Here is a 20673-nt window from a genome sequence, read left to right on the forward strand (position 1 = left end):
GTATTGGTTCATGAATGTCTTTAGACTTCTTCACACAGCAATTATCATAGCATCAGTAGACAGAACACAATACAAGGATGGGGGATTTTCCCTTCTCTGAGAGAATACAACGTGTTTTATTTTTAAAAGGCGTAGTCAGTTAAAATGTTTAACTTTGCATGAAACTTTAAGGGAAAATATCAAACTCTAATCTCAGTGGCTAATTAAAAAAAACCCCACTAGCTAACCTTTTGCAATTGTATAGCGTTCATCACCAAAAGATTTTGAAACACTTCACAATTATTGGGCTGGCTCCGCAGCAAGCTGAAAGTGGTGTAACTCCATTGACTTCATGAAGTTATGACTATTTACCCTAGCGGAGGAGCTGAGCTCGCCCCACAGTGAGATAGGTAAGTATTACTATATTTGTTTTACAGAAGGGTAAAGTGAGACACAAAGAGGTTAAGTGACTCACTGAAAATCAACAAGTCAGTGGCACAGCTCTTCCTGAATGCTCATATCCTCTCTCCTGCACCCAGTGTGAGAAGACAGGCTGAGCACTGGCCCGATGAAGAGGTGAGTGCCAGTATGGAAGTATACCCATTGCTGGTTACACAGCAACTGCAAAACAAGGCCAGAGACGCAACAGCAGCCCAGTGGGTGAAGGAGCCTTATACGTGCAAAGCATCTGATCATTCAGCCCTGCAGCATCTTGTCCCCTTTCCTTGTCTGCCTGCTCACATACTATTGACAGGGTTGCCAAATTTGGTTGGATGTATTCCTGGAGGTTTCATCACATGACATAATCTTCAATTAAAGATTAGTCTTTAATTCCTGGAGACTCCAGGACAATCCTGGAGGGTTGGCAACCCTACACACCCAAGCTGTGACATAGTTAACTGTGAGGCAAAGAGGGAAGGGAAAACTCTTAGAATGCTATGGGAGAACAAAAGAAATGATCAATATCAGCAGTAACTGTTTGCTTTGTAAACAATGAGGATCCTGATTCAGACAATATTATACACAGCTTCTCATTCCACCTTTAATAGCGGACAATATAGTACCTTTTATTCACCTCATAGATTCTTCAATCTATCCAGAAAGGTGGTGAGCATCTCTTGAGAGGTGATGAGCACTCTGACCTCCTATGAACATCCCTGGGACCTAAGGCCCTGCTCCTGCCAAGACACACACACTTTATGCACACGAGTGCATGGGTCATGCTGACAGGATTTGACCTTTATACTGTAAGGTTTTCAGGACGGTCGTCCTGGGCCTGTTTCTCCTCTCACCTTGATGTATATCTGGAGTAATTCCATTGACATCAATGGTGTTACACAGTTGTAAAACTGCTGTGCGGGGAGAATCTGGCCCTTGGCCTGCATATTTTCCTGTAAAGTGCCTAGTACCTAGGAGGAACTACATAAACTGATGATAGGAATGTTTTATTCCTGAATTTGCTCTCTAAAATGGAAAAATCACGTCTGCAACACTGTTGAGAGGTGCCAAACAGACAGCTGAGGAGACTGAAGGTCTCTATTTCCTGTAGCCATGGAACGGGAACATCATAAATTGGCTCAGAACAATTTGATTTTGTATATATAATTTCAATGGATAACATCAGGGCTTATTTAAGTATTTTTTTTATTTTTAATCCATTTAAATTTCCACAGTTGTAGAAAATGATGGGGTGTTTGTGTATGTGTGTGTGAGAGAGAGACAATGATTATTTAATGACAGTAGACACTGAGATTCAAAAAGTTAAAGCTTTATTACCAATAAAATACAAGATATCAATATAACATGCCAAAATATGCAAATCAAATATCCTTAAATCAAACTCTAATACATTTTCAAGTAGCATTTTTCTTCCTTTGCCCATCTGTAAATTTCTATGATCTTAGATTAAAATATTTTTTTGGTCACTGCCTGTGTGTACGGTGAAATTGACATTTACTGACATTTACATTTACCGATAAAAATCTAACCCTTCCAAGCCTAATCATAAGTAATGTCAATGCAAGCTTCCCCATGCTGCTCTGCTAATGGGCTCAATCCAGTGATAAACCACCTCAACTTTCATTAAAATCAATGGGCATTGAGGACATTCGACATTGTACAAAAGGCAAAAATATAGGATTGACCAGACAGTCCAACCAACTGATGGAGAGGATGTCTCTAAGTATCTCATAGCTTACCCTAAAGACTTTTAGGTATTTGTTGAAATAAGTGAAAATGAAGAGTCATCATCTGAAATCCACAACATTTACAAGGTTTGTAAGCTTAACAGTTTACTCAATGCTGAGAACTTTAAAGCCTGCCTAAGAGTGAAAGCCCCATGACCCTTATTCAGACTTGTCTATCAACCTTAACATAGAGGCTTCTTGATATGAGCGTATGCAACATTCTTTTAGCAATACTTTTCCCTCCTTCCTTCAGCAATAAAAAAGCTGAATTGTAGCTGGTTTGTGTAGACAAACATAATGTCTACAATCTTTTTCAATCTCTTCCTTCTAATTATAATTCAGATCTTAGACTTGCCAATGTTTGGAGGATGTGGGAGGTGAGTGGGGAAGAGGATAAGTTCTCAAAAGTAACCATCAGTCTCCGACATGAAAATGAAGAACTTTTTTCAGATCTGACCTTTTGTTTCACATCAAAGTGATAGTAATTACATTCTTCTCCATTTATTCAAAGTACCGAGTTGCTCTCACAATGCAGTACACCTTAAAGGACTCATCACAGAGGTTATGTGAAGTTTGCCTCTGAGGCCTGGAAAACTACAGAACATTTCCTTAAGGAATTAAAAACCCAGATAATTTACACTCTGGCAGACAAATATCTCCAAAGGCTTGCAGCTCATTCACTGCCATATACTAAATCACATAGAATTTACTTATACCTCAATTATGTTACCTCAGTTCAGAACTCAAGTGGATATTACCAGATCCTTAATGATGCTTTACTTTCTCTGTGGACAGTCAACATAAACAAAATGTGTCGTGGCCCGCCAGCGGATTACCTTGATGGGCTGCGTGCCAAAGGTTGCCGACCCCTGATCTAAAGGTTATCTTAACGTCTTTGGAATTCATTTTTATTTTCACTACAGATAATGTAGGAGATGTCTTGAATATTGAAAATGCTGAATTACAGTTATTTAATTATATCAAATTATATATATTATCTCATTGCTCAATCCTGGGAAGTTGTGGGTGTCCTCAACTCCCTGCATCTTGCCAAGCTGGGCCCTGCCATCGAGACTGGGTCAGCTTAGAAAGAAAAAGGACACTCCAGCCCAGCTGGGATAAAATAATTTATGACTCCTCCCCCACCATGGGGAAAGACACACACAATGAGGATTAATATGAATAACAGTATAAGGATCTTAGCCCAGGGTAATATGATGCTCATTGGCAAGTTCTGAACGAGTCTCTTGCCTAACCCACTTACTCCTGAGGCTTTTGTTTACAGATGTTATCTCCTGTCTCTCAGGTTCTCATTTGTTAACCTATTGCACCTGCGCCCACAGCAGGACGTGGCTAATCTGGCTCTTTGGTATTAGCAGCCCAACAACCTTCACACCAGCTTTTACACTCAAATATATGTATTTGTCCTTTTCCTTGTTGTCTGGGAAGGATTGAAAGGCAGATAAATGGCTGCAGTGACTAACAAAAAGAAAGACAAAAACCAAAAGAAGAATGTGCTAGAGTTCCTACTTCATTTAGTCACACACTGCTATCCTGAAAAACTCAAACCAGGAAAGAGGACTGAATCTCAAAGGAAAAAACCCTCCTTGTAGGGGAGGGAAACACCCACACCCAGCCTGTTAAAGAGTGGACCCCCCGTATCACTGGCCCTAAGAAAACTGGCATGTTTTGAAGGACTTCACTGTATTTAACTATGCAAAAGTTTTATCATCATCACCTTAGACTTCTTAGAGAATTATAAGGAAGTTATTTACTGTGCACTGTCAACATTTGCAAGAGCAACCTGGGTATTAGCCTAAGGATAAAATTTTAAGTACCTAAGTGGCTTAGGAACCTAAGTCTCATTTTCAAAAGTGACATAGGCACCCAGTAGCCTAATTCCCAAAGACTTTCAATGAGACTTGGGCTCCTAAATACCTATGTCAATTTTCAAAATGCGACTTGGAGACTAAGGGTAAAATTTTCAAAAAAGCCTATGGGGTAGATCCAAAGAGGATTTCGGCTCAGCACTGCAACACCTAACTTTAGGCACCCTGACACTTAGTGGAATCCACAACCCTGGGTTAGGCACCCAGGCTCCCTATACAACACATCGGGAGAGTTAGGCCTCTAAGAATTGGATTCACAAAAGCCAGCATGCTGAGCGAGGAGCTGCCTATGCTGGGCAACAGGAAATGCAGAGGAGAGGGATATGTCCTAAGTCCCATCCCTCAAAAGGGAGCTAGGTAATAACTCCATGCTGGGATTCACAGGGTATATCTGGATCAGGCCCCCTTCAGTCGGGGAGAGACTCTCAGACAGTGGTTATCAGGAAGTTCCTCCTCCTCTCAGCCCTTTCTTCAAGAGCTGAGGATTGAAGGGCTGTTCTCTTCCCTGGTCTGCCTCCCTTTTAGCTCCTCCTCCAGCCTTTGCATGTATTGCAGGTGCTCCTGGGCAGAGCTGGCTGAACCTAGAACAGCTCCTTAGCCACTTGTGGTCCAGTGTGGACTTTGTGTATCCCACCACAGTGCCAAACATAGAGGCAAAATAATCTCTTTACTTCTACTTGAGATTCCCGTTTACACATCCCAGGATCACATTAGCTTTTTTGGCCACAGCATCACATTGGGCGCTCATGTGCAGCTGACTATCCACCATGACCCCCAAATCTTTTTCAGAGTCACTGGAATTATGAGCTACACTCTTTTTCCTAGATGTATACATACACATTTAGCCATATTAAAATGAATATTGTTTGCTTGTACCCTGTTTACCAAGGGATCCAGATAGCTCTGTATGAGTGACTTGACCTCTTCTATCTCTACCACTTCCCCAATTTTTGTCTCAGTTGCAAACTTTATCAGTGATGATTTTATGTTTTCTTCCAACTCACTGACAATAAATGTTAAATGCCATAGGGCCATGATAACCAATCTCTGTGGGACTCCATTAGAAACACACCCATTTGATGGCGATTCCCCATTTACAACTACATTTTGAGACCTATCAGTTAGCCAGTTTTTAATCCACTTAATGTGTGCCGTGTTAATTGTATATCATTCTAGTTTATAATCAGAATGCTGTGTGTTATCAAGTCAAACACTTAACAGAAGTCTAAGTATATTACATCAACACAATTATCTTTAACCAACCAAATTTGTAATCTGATAAAAAAAGGGTATCAATTTAATTTGACAGGATCTATTTTCCATAAACCCATGTTGATTTGCATTAGTTACATTAAGCTCCTTTAATTTTTTATTAATTGAGCCCTGTATCAGCTGCTCAATTATCTTTCCTCAAATCAATGTCAGGCTGACAGGCCTATAATTACCTGGGTCATCCCAACTGCCCTTTCTAAAAATTGGTACATTAGTTTTCTTCAAGTCTTCTGGAATTTCCCCAGTGCACCATGACTTATTGAAAATCAACATTAATGGTCCAACAAGTGTGTAACCCATGTGCCTAATAGGGAGATCTCTCTTTAAGAGACCCATTGTGGGGAGGTAGGAGTGAGCTGTGCCTGGGTCATTTTTGCTAGGCAGATTAAGCACTCCACATCCAGAAGCTTCTGGAATTGGGTGTGGTAGTTTTGGGTCTGCTCCAATCGGTTCCCTGTTTCTGGGGTCAGACTCCATGAGAGCAAGCGGTCAGGGCAGCTGCTTTGCAGAAGGCCACGTGCCTTGTGGGAGTTGGGAGAAGCTGAGCCCAGGAGCAGGAAGCAGGCTGTTGTCCCTAACTCTGGAGCATTTTGCAGCAGGTTAGTGATATTGTCATCCTCCAGCTGGGAAGCCTGGGCAATGGTAATTAAAGCAAGGAGAAATTGGGAGGGAAAAATAACTGCTATTTTAATTGTACGCTTTGAATGCTGTTTTGAGCGTAGCCAAACTGTTCTAGTTAAATTGTCTCAATTCGACTGATTCACCAACTTTTCTTTAAATGCAGTAATGGGGAAAGAGTCATTTATATTTTGCTATTCTCAGTTTTGTGTTTTCTTTAAAACTATACATGTAGCTGAGTGATTGGTTAATCAGTCAGCTGATTGGCTAGCAGTGATTTCAGCAGAGGAAGATTCCTACACACAAGTGGAAGGGAGATGTTGTTTTAGACTCAGCAGACTATAGATTTGGTGATGAAAGACTCTGAGACTTAGTTGAACTAAACCTAACCTTTTGGGAACTCTCAGTTTCTTCTCACTGTGTTTCTGTGGGGACTGAACTGTTCAGATTTTAATTTGTTTTCTTTGTGTTTATGTATAACTGTGAAGATAATGTCTGAGGATTATAAAATAGCCATGTCATGCTGTAAAAATTAGATTATAATTTCTATGATAAAGAAACAAAAAGTTATTTAATTAAATTAATTTCTTTAGTTCCTTTTGGGACTTGAATGTGGGGAGGTTGACCCTGTGCAATCCTTGCTGAAAATCTTTACAGACTGAACTCTGAGTCTCCAGCTACTTTTCTACGGGAGTTGGGGGTTTTAGGCACTGGAGAAGGGCAATGATGTGCGCTCTAGCCCACCCAAAAGTTACACAAGCTCCTCAGACAGCTCTTTTACAATTCTTGGACATAAGTTATCTAGACCTCCTGATTTAAATTTTTTTGATTTTAGTATCTACTATTTAACATTCTTCTGAGACGCTAGTGGAATGCAAAGTATTATCGTCACCATATGATAAGACTACATCATCTTTTTTCCCCCCAAATACAGAACAGAAATATGTGTTGGACACTTCTGCCTTCTCTGCATCATTATCGATAAAACTTCCATTTCCATCTAGTGACGAGCCAATACCACTGTCAGATTATTTTTGTTCCGAATACATTTTAAGAACTCTTTCTTATTGTCCTTAACTTTGCTGGCCATGGATGTCTACTTGTGTCCCTTTGCTTCCCTTATCAATTTTGTGCAATTCCTAACTTCTGATTTATACTCATTACTATCAACTTCCCCTTTCTTTTATTTGTTATATATTTTACAGCTGCCTTCACTTCCCCTCGGAACCTGCTCAGTTTTGTAACCAGTCTGGCTTTCTTTCCTGATTGGGGCTTTTTGGGCATCTAGTAAGGTGTTCTTAAGTGATTCCTAATTATCATTCACATTTTTCTGATTACATTCTTCCTCCAAGCTGATCTGGCTCATAATTGTTTTCAGCTTTGTGAAATTGGCCCTATTAGTATATCTGTTACTGGTCTGGACTTTATTCTGCTTGTACATTACAAATTAGATCAAGTCATGATCACTTGTACCTAAGCTACCATTAATTGTTAGTTATGTGAGCAGTTCCTCTTTATCTAGTAAGGTCGAATAAAGAAGTCCACCATGTTGGCTGCAACACTTTTTGAGTTAGGAAATTTCCATCTGTTAAATTTAGAAATTCCAAGGATTGGTACTGGTAGCATGATACTTCCAGCAAGTGTCACACAAACATATACATGTACATGTAGCTTTTTTTCCTACTCATTACAGATAGGTGTGTAAAGAGGCAGTCATCCTGTTCTCTAATGGGATTTGGTGGTCTGTGGCAGACATCAACTAATATCCCATCTTGTGCTTTATCTGGTAGGATATTGACCCATAAGCATTCAAGATCATTTTCCTTTGAGTTATCACTGACTTGGAAACAGGTAATACCATTTTTGACATAGTGCCACTCCCCCTCTCCTTTCCCCCGACTTGATCCTTCCTAAATAAGTTATAACCACTGATATTAACATTCTAATTGTATGAATCATCCCACCAGGTTTCAGTAACACCAACCAGATCAAATTTATGCTAATAAATGAGCAATTCCAATTTCTCTTGTTTGTTACCCAGGCTCCTCCTTCTCTTCGTGTCCGTTGATTAATTTTGTTCTCAGCATATCGATTTGGTGCTGACTGCTGTATCTTACCTCTTTTTTACCCTTGCCTTTTGCTATTAGTTTAACTCCCCTCCTGACCACTCTAGCCAGCCTGTTTCCAAGGAAATTGATTCCCCTTCTAGTGAGGTAGAGGCCATCCAAACTATACAACTCCCTCTCCCCAGAAAAGGTGGACCAATGTTCCACAAAACCAACTCCCTCTCTAACCTGCACCACTTACCTAGACAGCATTTTACTCCCAGAATCCTCTGCCTTCAGTCCTCCATTGCATATGGGACAGGAAGGATCTCAGAGAAGATTGCTAGGACACTCTTCTTCAGCATGTGTCTGAGTTCCCTGACATCTGTTATCTGCAAGATATCCCAGAGAGAAAGTCCCATGCCACCTCATATCCCAGTGATTAGGGCATTCACCTGAGAGACAGGAGCTCTGGGTTCAAGTCATTGTTCCTCTCAGGCAGAGTAAGAATTTGAACCCACATTCCAGAAGAGTGCCTTAACAGTAGGCTATAGGACAGAAGAGGGGTACCTGAAGCAGCACCAACTCCTCCAGCTGTGTTGTGTTGGGCCTGATCCAACAGGCCTGTTCTTACACATGTTCAGAGAATATATACTAGATCCAGCCCTGCAGATGAGATAAATGGGTGAATATTTAGTCTGAGAATCCTGACAGGGCTTACCTTTGAGCTAGGTATCAGGACTAAGAGGGTTATGGGCCTGCCTACCAGCAGACACTTAGGCATCTAGAGAATTTTGGTATTAATAGGGTTAGGAAGCAGCTAAGTGGAGTTTTAAGGAACTAAATTTTGGACTTAGGTACCTAAATTGGCAGTTAGTCACTTAAATCCCTTTGCAGATCTTATCCTGAGGGGTTTGAATTTCAGAGGTGCTGAGTGCCTGCAATTCCTGTTGAAACCAATATTGGCTGCAAGTGCTCAGCAGCGCAAAAAAAAAAAAAGGCAGGCTCATTATCCTGTTACAATCCCAAAAACATGGTAAAAGAAAAATCTAAAAATGTAAAATCTAAGGCTCAAACACATGAGGAATTGCCAGCATTCTTCATGATTCCGGTATGTCTCTTTAATGTATTCTTATGCATCTATAGAGACAGAGGTCATTATAAAATGATATTAAAATTGGCTATTCTTCTAGTCTTCAGATAATAGAAAGTGTAAGGTCTAGTATGTGCTACATAAAATACCTTTTAAGGGAACGTCAAATGGATATTGCCCTTAAAGCGATCTTTCAGTTTACAGATTACCTGGTACTAAAGTGTCAAGCATTTAAAGTATTCTATCTGCATCTTGATGGCCCAATTCCGTAATATTTTATTTCCCAAATTTACTGGCACCTGTTAGGAGATTATCATCTTTCCTGCTACTGTGGAGGCAGTCAGATACTATGATGATGAAGACGACATAAATAGCTAGCTAGGTAGAGATGCCTATCATTATCATCCCTTTAATATTCAGTTCCTATAACCTCCAAGCAGTGCAATTTACTTTCTAATGCATAAGTATAAAATGCAGATCTTATTATTGTAATGTAGTAAAACTTAAAACCCAATAAACATATGGATGCTAAGAACAGGAAGCTATAGCTTCAAAGCCAATGGAAAAAGAACTTTGTGCAAAGCAAGCATAGCCTGAGTATTTTAGGGTTTGATTTTGCTACATGCTGGGAAAGTCTTATGGAGTCCTCAGCTTTCCAGAGTCCTGAAGGAGCTAAGTGCAGTTAAGCAAACAGGAGTTCCATTCCTTTTATTTTATTAAAAAGTAATAATACAATGCCTAAAATGGCCATTTTTTTTTCAAACTTGGGTGCCTGAAACCCATATAGCTACATAAATAAATGCTCTGTTTCTCAATCCACACTTAATGTGGCATTCTGTCCCTCTCTAGTGGCTGGAGTCTGCTATCGCCTTTGGACTAACAGAACTGGGTCTTTTAGCTCACTCAGGCAGTGGAGGTTCCTGCTTTTAGCTCCAGAAGACATGGGTTCAAGCTTAACTGTTGACAACTCACCCAGGGATATTTCACACGAGCACCCTTAACTCTTACTCAAGTCTTTGGGAGCTCAGCACATATAGAGGTGAACGGCTGAGAGTTCCATTACCTGTCTTAGTGTCATCTAGTCACCAGCATGATCCAATCCCTAGTAATCCCTTTTATTAAGAAGTTTTAATGAGTGATTCACTAAGTAGCAAATTTATGGAAAAGTGTTAGCTAATTCTACAGTTTCTATTTTTATCTCATTCTTAATGGGTTTATGCAAATAAATCAACTGTAGAGGTAAAAATAGAAGCAGATTAACCTTTGAATACACAGTTATGCAATGATATTTACCTCAGTGAGTACAATCAGTCACCAGAACTGTATGTATTTTTGGATTTTTTAAGTAATTTTACCATATTATATACAGAAACATGTAATATGTACATATACGTAGATATCATAATGTAAAATGTATATGTGATCACTTAGTAGTCACGCATGAACATGTTTTGCATGATAGTCTCCCCAAAGCACTGATTTAAGTAAAATAATGTTTTCCCTTTTTTATTTAATTTTAATTTTCTTTTAAATACAAGCACCTCTTGGGTGATCATTCGGAGAAGGTCTTTTTATGTGTTGCAGTGATGATACACAAATGTCCTTTTCAGCTTCCGCGAAGTCTGCAAAATGTAATTACTTATTTGACTACCCTTCCCAGTGCCATCTATGTCAAATGACTTCCTGTAGCTTAATAGGAATGAAACTGACGTGCTGATTATTAGCCCTCATGCTAAATTACAGCTGACTGACTCTCCTTTTCAGTCAGTCTTTTTTCACCTTAAAGAGTTGCTGATGAAGCCTGACGGAAGACTCTGACAGCCATTCTATTTAGAAACAATTCTATTTATATAATGTATGATTACCTGTAGGGGGAAGTGTGAGGGAATCAGCTCCTTATGATTATAGATGTCTGCTTGAGAACAGGACTTTGCCGCTCACACATTTTGCTCCCTACCTGACGACACAGACACAACACAACACTCTTGTTTCTGACGCAATAGCCATTTCTAATACAGCAACAGTTATGTCATAGAGAATGGAATATGGTTTTAGGTCCTGTGATGAGAGGAGCTTTAAAAATGCAGGCACAGGATGGATGGGCAGGCAGCCAGGAAATAAGGGGTAGCAAATTAGTATTTTCAGAATTAAAGCTTGTGATTTAGTACAAATTTGCTCAGTAATACAAAAAGAGGGAAGACTAATAGGAACTAAAATAGAACAGATAAACAGCTTAAGAACAGAGGGCATCATTTTCAAAAGCACCTTAGTGACTTAGCATCCTACATTCCATTGACTTGCAATGTGACTTTGGAATACATCTACAAAAATCTCCCTGGCAGAGAGTCTCAGAGTCCAGGTTAACTTGCTTGGGATCATGGGCGCATGGTATGTGGCTAAAAATAGCAACATAGACATTCCCGCAGGGGCTGGAGCCTGGGCTCTGAAACCTGGCCAGGAGGGAGGGCCTCACAGCCCAGGCTTCAGCCTGAGTGGGAACATCTACACTAGCAACAAAGAATCCTGTGGCACCTTATAGACTAACAGACGTTTTGCAGCATGAGCTTTCGTGGGTGAATACCCACTTCTTCGGATGCATCCGGCGTGAGTATTCATAAAGCTCATGCTAAAAAACTGTCTGTTCTATATACTGCCACAGATTTTGACTAAGCTAGACTACCCTATACTACTGATAACATCTACACTGTTATTTTTAGCCCCATAGCAGTAGTCCCATGAGCCTTAAACAGCTGACCTGGGCTCTGAGACTTGCTGCTGTGTTTCTATTTATTTATATTTCTTGCCGTGTAGATGTACCCATAAGAGGTGGAATTGACTAAGTAACTTTTTACTATGAGACTTAGGCTCTTAAGTCACTTAGGTGTTTTTCAGAATTGTAGACCAGAGATAAAATTATCAAAGAAACCTAAGAGAATTTGGGGCACTACTTCCATGGAAAGTAACTAAGAACCAAGTTCTGACCATATTTAGGCACCTAAAGGTGCATCTGAGTAACTAGCAGGATTTTCAAAAATGCCTAGGTAACTTAGGTGCTATTGAAAATCCTACTAGGCACCTATTTGCATCTTTACGTGCCTAAATACCTTTAAAAACAAGTCCTAACTCACTTAGACCCCATGGCAAATCCCAGCCTAAAGGCCCTGTTTAGTGCAAGTTTACTGAGTAACAAAGAGCAAAGGAAAATAGATGTATTTCACATAGGAATGTACAATTATTTTACTGTGCTAGATTCTGCATTCTAACCCAACAATGACATCTGGAAGGTTACAGGGGTAGAACCAGTATGTTTTCCTGAGTCTTAAATCACTCTTTTAAAGGAAACTTTTACAAATTAATGTTTCAATTTAGAATACAATTAGCCTTGTAAGGCATAGAATTTCTGCACAGATCCAAATACAATATCATAATCCAATATATTAACAAGCAGTTGGTATAGCCAAACTAATACTATAAACATGCTATTTATATCAGTGGTTATATCAGTTCAAGCAGAAACCCTATGTACTTAAAATGCTACATGAGAAATGTGCACCACTTTAAATAGGTGGATTTTAAATCTATTTAGTTAAAACTGACACAATAGGCTACAAGCACACACATTTTAGTTTAAACCAGGCTTATTTAAATTTATCTTAAATCAACTAGGAATTGGTATAAAATAAACTGAATTAAGACACTCAATCTGAAATAAGAGCATCTACAAAGATTTGCACCATTTTTAACTAAGTTGGTTTCAACATCAGTTGCAACTTTCTCGTGTACACAAAGTCTGAGTCCCGGAGCTCTGTTTAATGAGTTCTCACATAAGGCTTACTCCAGTTATTAACAAGAAATCCTATTATGCTGCCCCAGAACACTGTGTCAGATCTCATGTGAGCAATAACAACTACTATATATTGTATTGTGGTACCATCTACAGGCCTCAACTCGGGATTGGAACTCCATTGTTCTAGGCTCTGTATACCCACAATGCCCCTGCCTGAAGATTTTACCATCTACAGTCTTGATACTGTAGGGTATGTTGACCACAAGCCAGGGAAAGACTAAAGAAGCAATCTGGTTATCTTAATAAAGAGAAGGTTAAGAGGTAACTTGATCATGGTCTATAAGAACCTACAAGGGGAGAAGATTTCTGATAGTAGAGGGCTCTGAAATCTAGCAAACAAAGAGACAATAAGATGCAACGGCTGAAAGCTAAAACTAGACCAATTCAGACTAGAAATAAGGAACAAAATGTTAACAGTGAAGATAATTAACAATTGGAACAATTTAGGGATATGGTGGATTATCGGTGAAGACTTCACATAAAGTTTGGATGTCGTTCTAAAGGATATGCTGTAGCTCAACCAGAAGTTATGGGTTTGAGCTGGAATTACTGAGTGAAAAATCTGTGGCCTGTATAAGATGGAGGTCAGATGATATTTCCATAATGGACATTTCAGGCCTTACAATATATGGAATCTTCACCTTATTGAAGACAGTGGAAATTTTGCCATTTACTTCAACACGGCTGGGATTTCACTGTATGAATCTATGAGTCATGCAGATGACTGTGCCTTTGTTACATCCTGAATCACAAGATGCAGCCTTTTAGAGCAAACTTCTTTTATTTTGGGGATTCAGCCCTTTTCTTTAGGAGTGTTTTGCAGACCTAAACAGAGACCCCCTCAGTGCACAACTACAGGCCAGCTGCCTTCTGCAACAGCCCCACACACTGAACACACTCCTTTAGCTCCTGCAGTAGCTCACTCACTGTGTCCCACTATGTTTTTTAAGAGGCAGCTCCTATTTCTCTTATTTTATACTTTATATCACCATTAAAATATATACAATAATAAACAAATATTCAAAATTATTACTAAACAATATACATCTGTTTCGAAAACATCTACTCTAGGAACCTCACACCTGGACAGACACCCACTGACTTCAGGGCCAAAGTACATGACAGGTAGATATTCAAAAAGGGACGGAGGGAGGAGCACAAGGTAACAGCAAGATGTTTATAATTAGCATCAACAGCAGCAGTTGTAGCACACCAGCTGCTAAGCATTGTCAAGCGTGTTGTAGGCATCACAGCAGAGATGAAGTGATTCAAGGAAGGTTACTTTAGTGGCTTTGCAGATTTTTATGGGGAACTCCTATGCATAAGCAGCACCATGGGAAGAACCGTGTCAGTGTATAAGGGAAAATTGGACTAATTTAGTAATCTAAAGTAATATATGATTTTCACTTGGTTACTCTCCATGTTAACTCCAAAAGATGCCAAACTGGCAAACTTACAGTAAGTAGTGTTTTTTAGAATGTAAACAGTACCCCGATAGGTTTTCTTCTTCTAAAGGCAATAAAGGAAGGGTCTTGTTGTGGTGGTTATTTTGGACTTATTCAAGGTCAAAAATACCATGTGTGTCCTTTCTTGCTGAAACAGAATTGTCCACAGTTGAGCATTATTGCATGAACCTTAATAGGATTTTAAATATGCTTGGGTAAAATTCTTTACAGATAAGTCTTGGATTTTAATAAATGAAAGTCTCAGTAAATTCTAAAATGTAAAAATATATGAGTGGTGAATCTTAAAATACACCCAGATACAGTAACAAATGCATGTAGTTCTGTCTGGGGGAAAAACAGCTGTGTCCTATGGTCAGAGACCGGGAACACAGGGAGTCAGTCTTGACATGCATCCTGAAAATTCTGTACATCCAAACAAGTCGTATATAAATTGTTTGAAGTTATATCAGGAATATAAAAAAATATAATTTGAGACATACCTATCTCATAGAACTGGAAAAGACCCCGAAAGGTCATTGAGTCCAGCCCCCTACCTTCACTAGCAGGACCAAGTACTGATTTTGCTGCAGATCCCTAAGTGGCCCCCTCAAGGATTGAACTCACAACCCTGGGTTTAGCAGGCCAATCCTCAAACCACTGAGCTATCCCAAAACCAAAACCAAATCCAACTCCAAAACCAAATGTGAACCAAAACACTAATGTGAAACTGTTCCTCCTCCATTTAGCACTGCATCAAAATACTTCCTGGCTGAGGAGCATTTATAGTTACCAGATATTAAAGGGTTGGGTTTTGTTTGTTTGTTTTTGGGGGGGGTGTTTTGTTTTTTTCAGTTTTTTTTTAATTATAGCTCATTGACATTTTTTGACTGAAAAAAAAATTCCCATTCAAAAAATGTGGTTAAATCAAAATCAGTAGGGGTTTTTGCTTTTCCTGTGAGTCATCTGGTGTTGCTCCTGTCAGAGACAAGATCCTAGACAGACCATTGATCTGATTCAATATGGTAACCTCATGAAATGCCAGAGGACATTTAACCTCTATATATGGAAGATGTCTAGTTTCTAGAGTCACTCATTGTACATGTCCTGAGTACGTTGAATGGTTTTGCCCAGGTTCTTGCCTGTTCCTCTAGCCTTGACCTCTCACACACATGAATTCCCCTATCACAAGCTGAACTTCCAGTCCTTTGCTCTATCGCCAGAATGCAATATCTATAAGATGTGAACCTTAAGCACTGAAAACTTCCCCAATTCTTTTCTCCAATACATTCTGCAATGTTCAATTGACTGTCTGTGCAACTGGATCTTGGTCTGACCTCTAGGCCACTGCAGCAAAAGTCTGAATTGCCTTCTAGTGCTGTTTAGGAAGAGACAGGTTGTGTGCTGTAACTACACTGCAAACATGTGGGTCGGAGAGCTAACGTGGGTGAGATAAGGATAGTAAACTGTACTATTTCTTGTGTTGTTGATGATATTTTCACGGTCCAGTAGCTCCAGGAATGCTTTTAGCATATCAATTCATTTTACATGGCTTAGCAGTAAGGCTCTTTTTCAAACAACTATTTCCCAGAATACTTATCATGTAGTGACTTCTGAATAATGTCAGAAAGTGTTCAGACCACGAGTCTGTCAAGTTAAAAGATGGTGGGCAAAGGAAAAGATTTAACATTTTATGGGCAACTATGGTAGATCCGTTTTGCTAACATGGATCTTTTTAAACAGCATTCTTCCAGTGCTTAGCCAAAAAAAGCAAACTCAAAGCCCAAACGTAGATACAACATGACCCTGATTATCCATGGGCATAAACCTCAGAGTTCTTGGGGGAACTTTAGCCACCCTGCCCCCTAAAACATAGAGATTCCATTAATAAAAGAAATAATGAGTTTGGAACAGAAGCTCATTTATTTCACTTTTATTAATAGATTTGTCCCATAACTAAATTTGTCCAGTTTTAATAAAGTGATATTCAACTGCTATTTTAATGCTAGCCCTCCCCTCATAAAAATAGTTGTTTATTCCCCTGTTTTCTGACGGTTCAGAGGACAGGTAAGACCTTAGGATAATCAGGCACTCAGTAAATTGGGAAGACAGTCTACTGTGCGGGCTTTAATGGTGTATAGCTCCAAGTAACGTGGCTCCTTTAAAGGTAGCCAGTCTGCTAGCTTTTCACCATGTATCTGCCCTCGGGTAACTTAGAATGCAGCTATCCTCCCTCAGTATGGACGACCATGGGGAAAGATGGCCATGATTCTCCTTTTCAGGGGGCCAACCATGGGCTAACTAGCTGTCATCCTATTCTTCAGTACGTTCTGGGAATGTGGAGCTTGGTGAAGAGAACAGTACAACCTCAAGGGATAAACCACAGTTCAGTTAGCTCAGAGATTTATTATGGTTTTATTACAGGTCAGAACCTTAAATCCTTCTCAATAGGAAGAGAATTCATTGAAGTGTTACTCAAAGCACAGGTATGTCCCTAACCATTACCTCTTCCATTTTCTCCCTTACAAGACTCCACTGTGTTCTTACATCATCAGATGATATTAAGTTTGGTCAAAAGAGGGTGTTACACAATTAAAAGGGGAAAAAAGCATAGTTGTGACCTACAAATAATTTATGACCTACAAAAAAATTGACAAAAGTCTACATAGGTCTTAGAGTATAAGGTCTGTGAGATACAGATCCAAAATTATTATGCAACACTTTTGTCTCTGTAAAGGAAGCCTCTGAGTTTTTTTCTTTCTAGATGGTGGGAGAACATGGCTGCACCTGGTTATTTACTCTGGGTGACTCTGTTACTCTAGAATTTTATAGTACTGCAGTCAGCCACTGCATGTTCAGAAATTGCCAGCTGAAAACCAAATGTCGCATGGCTAAGAAAATCTTAGGCCCTGAAACGCAAGGCCAAATATCTGTTTGCAGTTACTGCTATCATAGTGGGAGGTTGGGACAAGAAGTGAATGTGTTGTGAGAATAGAAGGAGTGTTTGGTCTCAAGTGCCTCTGACACTTTTAATATGTAAGTCTTATTATTCTTAGGAGTAGAAGTGTTTTGATAAGAGATAATGAGTAGTTTTGCTGAAAGTAGGAGAGTTGGTGACCCATTAGGGGTTACTATGGTGACCCACGAGGAGTCACTATAAGTTATGTGCTTTGTTTGAAGTTAACTATAAAAGATTAGGTGAAGAATTCATTCTGGAGCAATCTGAGGAAGTTTTCTTTGGTCAAGGCTCTGGCATCTAAGCTCTCAGCAGTCAGACGGAAGGAGGGCCCCCCCCTGAAATCTGGTCACTGATTTCTCAGAACCATTTCAGACTTTTGGGGTAACTATAAAAGTTTTTGAAATGCTTTAAACCTATTGCTACAGCATTTCTGTGTGCGTGTGTGCGTGTGTGTGTGCGTGCATGCTTGAGACCTAATAAAAATGTAGTTTTAGGTGAAAGCACTCTGGTTTGTGCCAATTATTTATCAGATGGACGCGTATGCCCCCACTGACTTATTCCTGATACCGCCTGGAGAGAACCAATAGAGTTACCACGGCTCCGGGTTCTGAAAACCATGAGTAACAACTCCAGCGCAGGTCAGTCTCTCAGTACTTACAAGGGGGCCCCGCGCTTTGTCGACTTTCTTAAGTCTCTCTGGACAGGAGATTGAAAGGCAAGTTAAGTTCCCCAATGCACTTCAGGGTACCCATTCCATGAGGCCCTTCCAAGTGGGGAGGAAGTTCCATAGTGTTGCCAACAATAGTGCCCACATGGTGGATTTTGAGAAATCTCTTTGGCTGGGTTACTGAGTTGGGCTTACTTGGTCCGGCTGATATGTGGATCTGTCTGTGATGTGGGGATACAATTCAAAGTGGACCATATTTTCCATGGGTCCTTGATGAGATGTGTTTGTTCAGGGTGCTGGCATCCTTGCTTGCCATCGATCTTTGGAGAAGAACCCCAAGACTTCAAGCTCTTACTCTAACTGCCGAAAAGGTTTTCGAACTTGAGTCGGAATTGCAGTATGTTATTTAGTCTCTTTTATATTGGAATGTTTACTTTGCTCCCTCTAATACAATGGGAGTCCTGAAGGATTCTCAGGTCACAGCAAATTTGGAATAGGTGGCTATGCACCAGTATGGGAAGCCCTGGTTGTGGCACTGATTTTACTGTGCCTGAAATGGTGGTGGTAAATGTCGACAAGTGATGTGTAGGAGCTCTGAGTCCAGATGGGTGAGCTCTGACACTGACTGCTGAGCAAGTCACTTCACCCCTGTTTCAGGCTCCTCCTCCTCACCACCTTCATGCCAGCTGTTTACTTGTTTTGTATCTGCAACTACTTCAATAAATAATAGTAAAAAGAGAAAAGTGTAGGCCTCAAAGAATGAAATGTACCTTCCTGCAAAAGGCTATGAACCCCTTATGTCCTATTTAAGCACTTATACACTCTGTGTGTGTGTGTGTGTGTGTGTGTGTAAACATTTCTGTCTCTTTCTCACACACACACACGGAAAGTAATAGACCGAAGTTTATATATAATGTACACACACAAATGTACTTAATGTCACTTTTAGGATCTAAAATTAACTCATGTTTCATTAAACATTCAAGTGGTTTGGAAGCAGGTATAGCACAAGCAGTATTTTGCCCACATTCCCTTGCGTGCCAATCACTCAGAAGTGCATCATTTTCATATGGTCTGTCTTGTCCTATTACTTGTTACCCTAATCAGCTTGTTTGTTTCATCTACCTTCTTGTTTTTTAGACTAAAATGTTGGAGGCAGGGATTGTCTTTTACTGTGCATGCATACAGTGCCTAGCACCCTGAGGCCCTGTTCTCAGGGGGTGCCTCTAGGTGCCTCTGTAATACAAATACTAAATAATATTAATCTACACTCCTAAATTAATGTCACACCAGGATTAGCACTTTCAGCCTCTGAAGGTGGCCCTCATAATAGTTCCCCTTGCTGCCTTTTACAACCCTTATAATTAGCTGCCAGAGCGGTTATAGCTATTGACTGGAAATCCCCCAGCAACATCCCTAGAAATGAACAATTTAATAAATCATGGGATCTCCTCTCCCATGGAGAAATTTACCAGCATGAGAAATGATACTGATGGCAAATACCTTGAAAACTCATCTATTTATGACATTTATGGAAGACAAAAATGTGTTTAAGCTATTAAATATTTTTTATAAAAAAACCTTCACAATTAATGTTATTCTTTCCTTTTCCTGTTCAGAATTACACTGTTCTTCTTGAAGATGCCTATAGTGACCTTGTATTTTCTATGTGAAATGTTGTATTTTTCTTAGTGTTGATTATTATTACTTCAGTTTTTAAAATCCAGTGATGAGGGTGCCTATCCCATAAGTTAAAAATCACAGTATAAACTAGAGGGCTGCCTCTATCTATCTCAGATCACTTCTTCCTTCACAGCATTTGCAATATGGGGGAAAAAATGGGCCGTGGGACATGCCTGCCCAGAAGTTGACCACAGCTAGGCTCTGCCAGACCAAGGCGTGGACAGCAGGTTCTGAATTCAAGGAGCCCTCAGAGATAATGTCCTGCCAGCTGCAGGCAGAGGGAAACAACGTGTTAAACCTTTTTACGTATGTTGCATCTGCAACTGCTTTAATTAATAGTAGCAGAAAGAGAAAACTGTCTGTTTCAAAGGATGAAATTCACCCCCTTGCAATAGGCTATGAACTACTTAGGTCCTGTTTAAGCATCTGTAAACTCTGTGTGTGTGTGTGTGTGTGTGTGTGTACGAATCTTTTCTCTCTCACACGCGCGCACACACACATTTTAGGAAAGTAATACACAGAAGTTATATATAATATGTACATACACACACAAATGTATTTAATATGATTACTTTTAGGGTTCAAAATTAACTCATGTTTAATTAAACATGAAAGCAGGTACAGTGTTTTGTCTTGTTTCTCTTGCATACCAATCCGCCAGAAATGCCATCATTTTCATATGCATTTTATCAATTGAAAGCTGACTGAAAGGGTGGGGCAGCTTCTCCAGGGAAAAAGTGTATTTTACTACCAGCGTCTCTGTCCAATAGGTAAAAAGTAATTTTGACATAGACAGTGGGCACCGTAATGAATATTGACTAAAAGAAAACTGTGGTCTAAAGTGCACAAGCAGATATGGGTGGATACCAGCCAGGAGCAAATCACAAAGGGAAACAAAACACCCCACAATCCTCATGTGAAGTACTTGTGCGGAGTTGCCAGTTGAATCCGTACTCTTATGAACTGACGAAGAACTGCCACTGTGTCAAACTC

The 20673-nt window shown here is 39.8% G+C and overlaps 1 long non-coding RNA gene across 1 annotated transcript in view; it reads right to left on the minus strand.

Moving 5' to 3' along the window:
• LOC120383867 overlaps positions 1-8658 on the minus strand; it is a 605485-nt gene extending 596827 nt beyond the window's left edge. The window contains exon 1 of the long non-coding RNA XR_005588607.1: positions 8560-8658. This is a non-coding gene — a long non-coding RNA (uncharacterized LOC120383867). The remainder of the gene's footprint in view (positions 1-8559) is intronic.
• Positions 8659-20673: the final 12015 nt, after the last annotated feature.

This window comes from Mauremys reevesii, linkage group 1 (assembly GCF_016161935.1).
Source record: "Mauremys reevesii isolate NIE-2019 linkage group 1, ASM1616193v1, whole genome shotgun sequence".
Taxonomy (NCBI): Eukaryota; Metazoa; Chordata; order Testudines; family Geoemydidae; genus Mauremys; species Mauremys reevesii.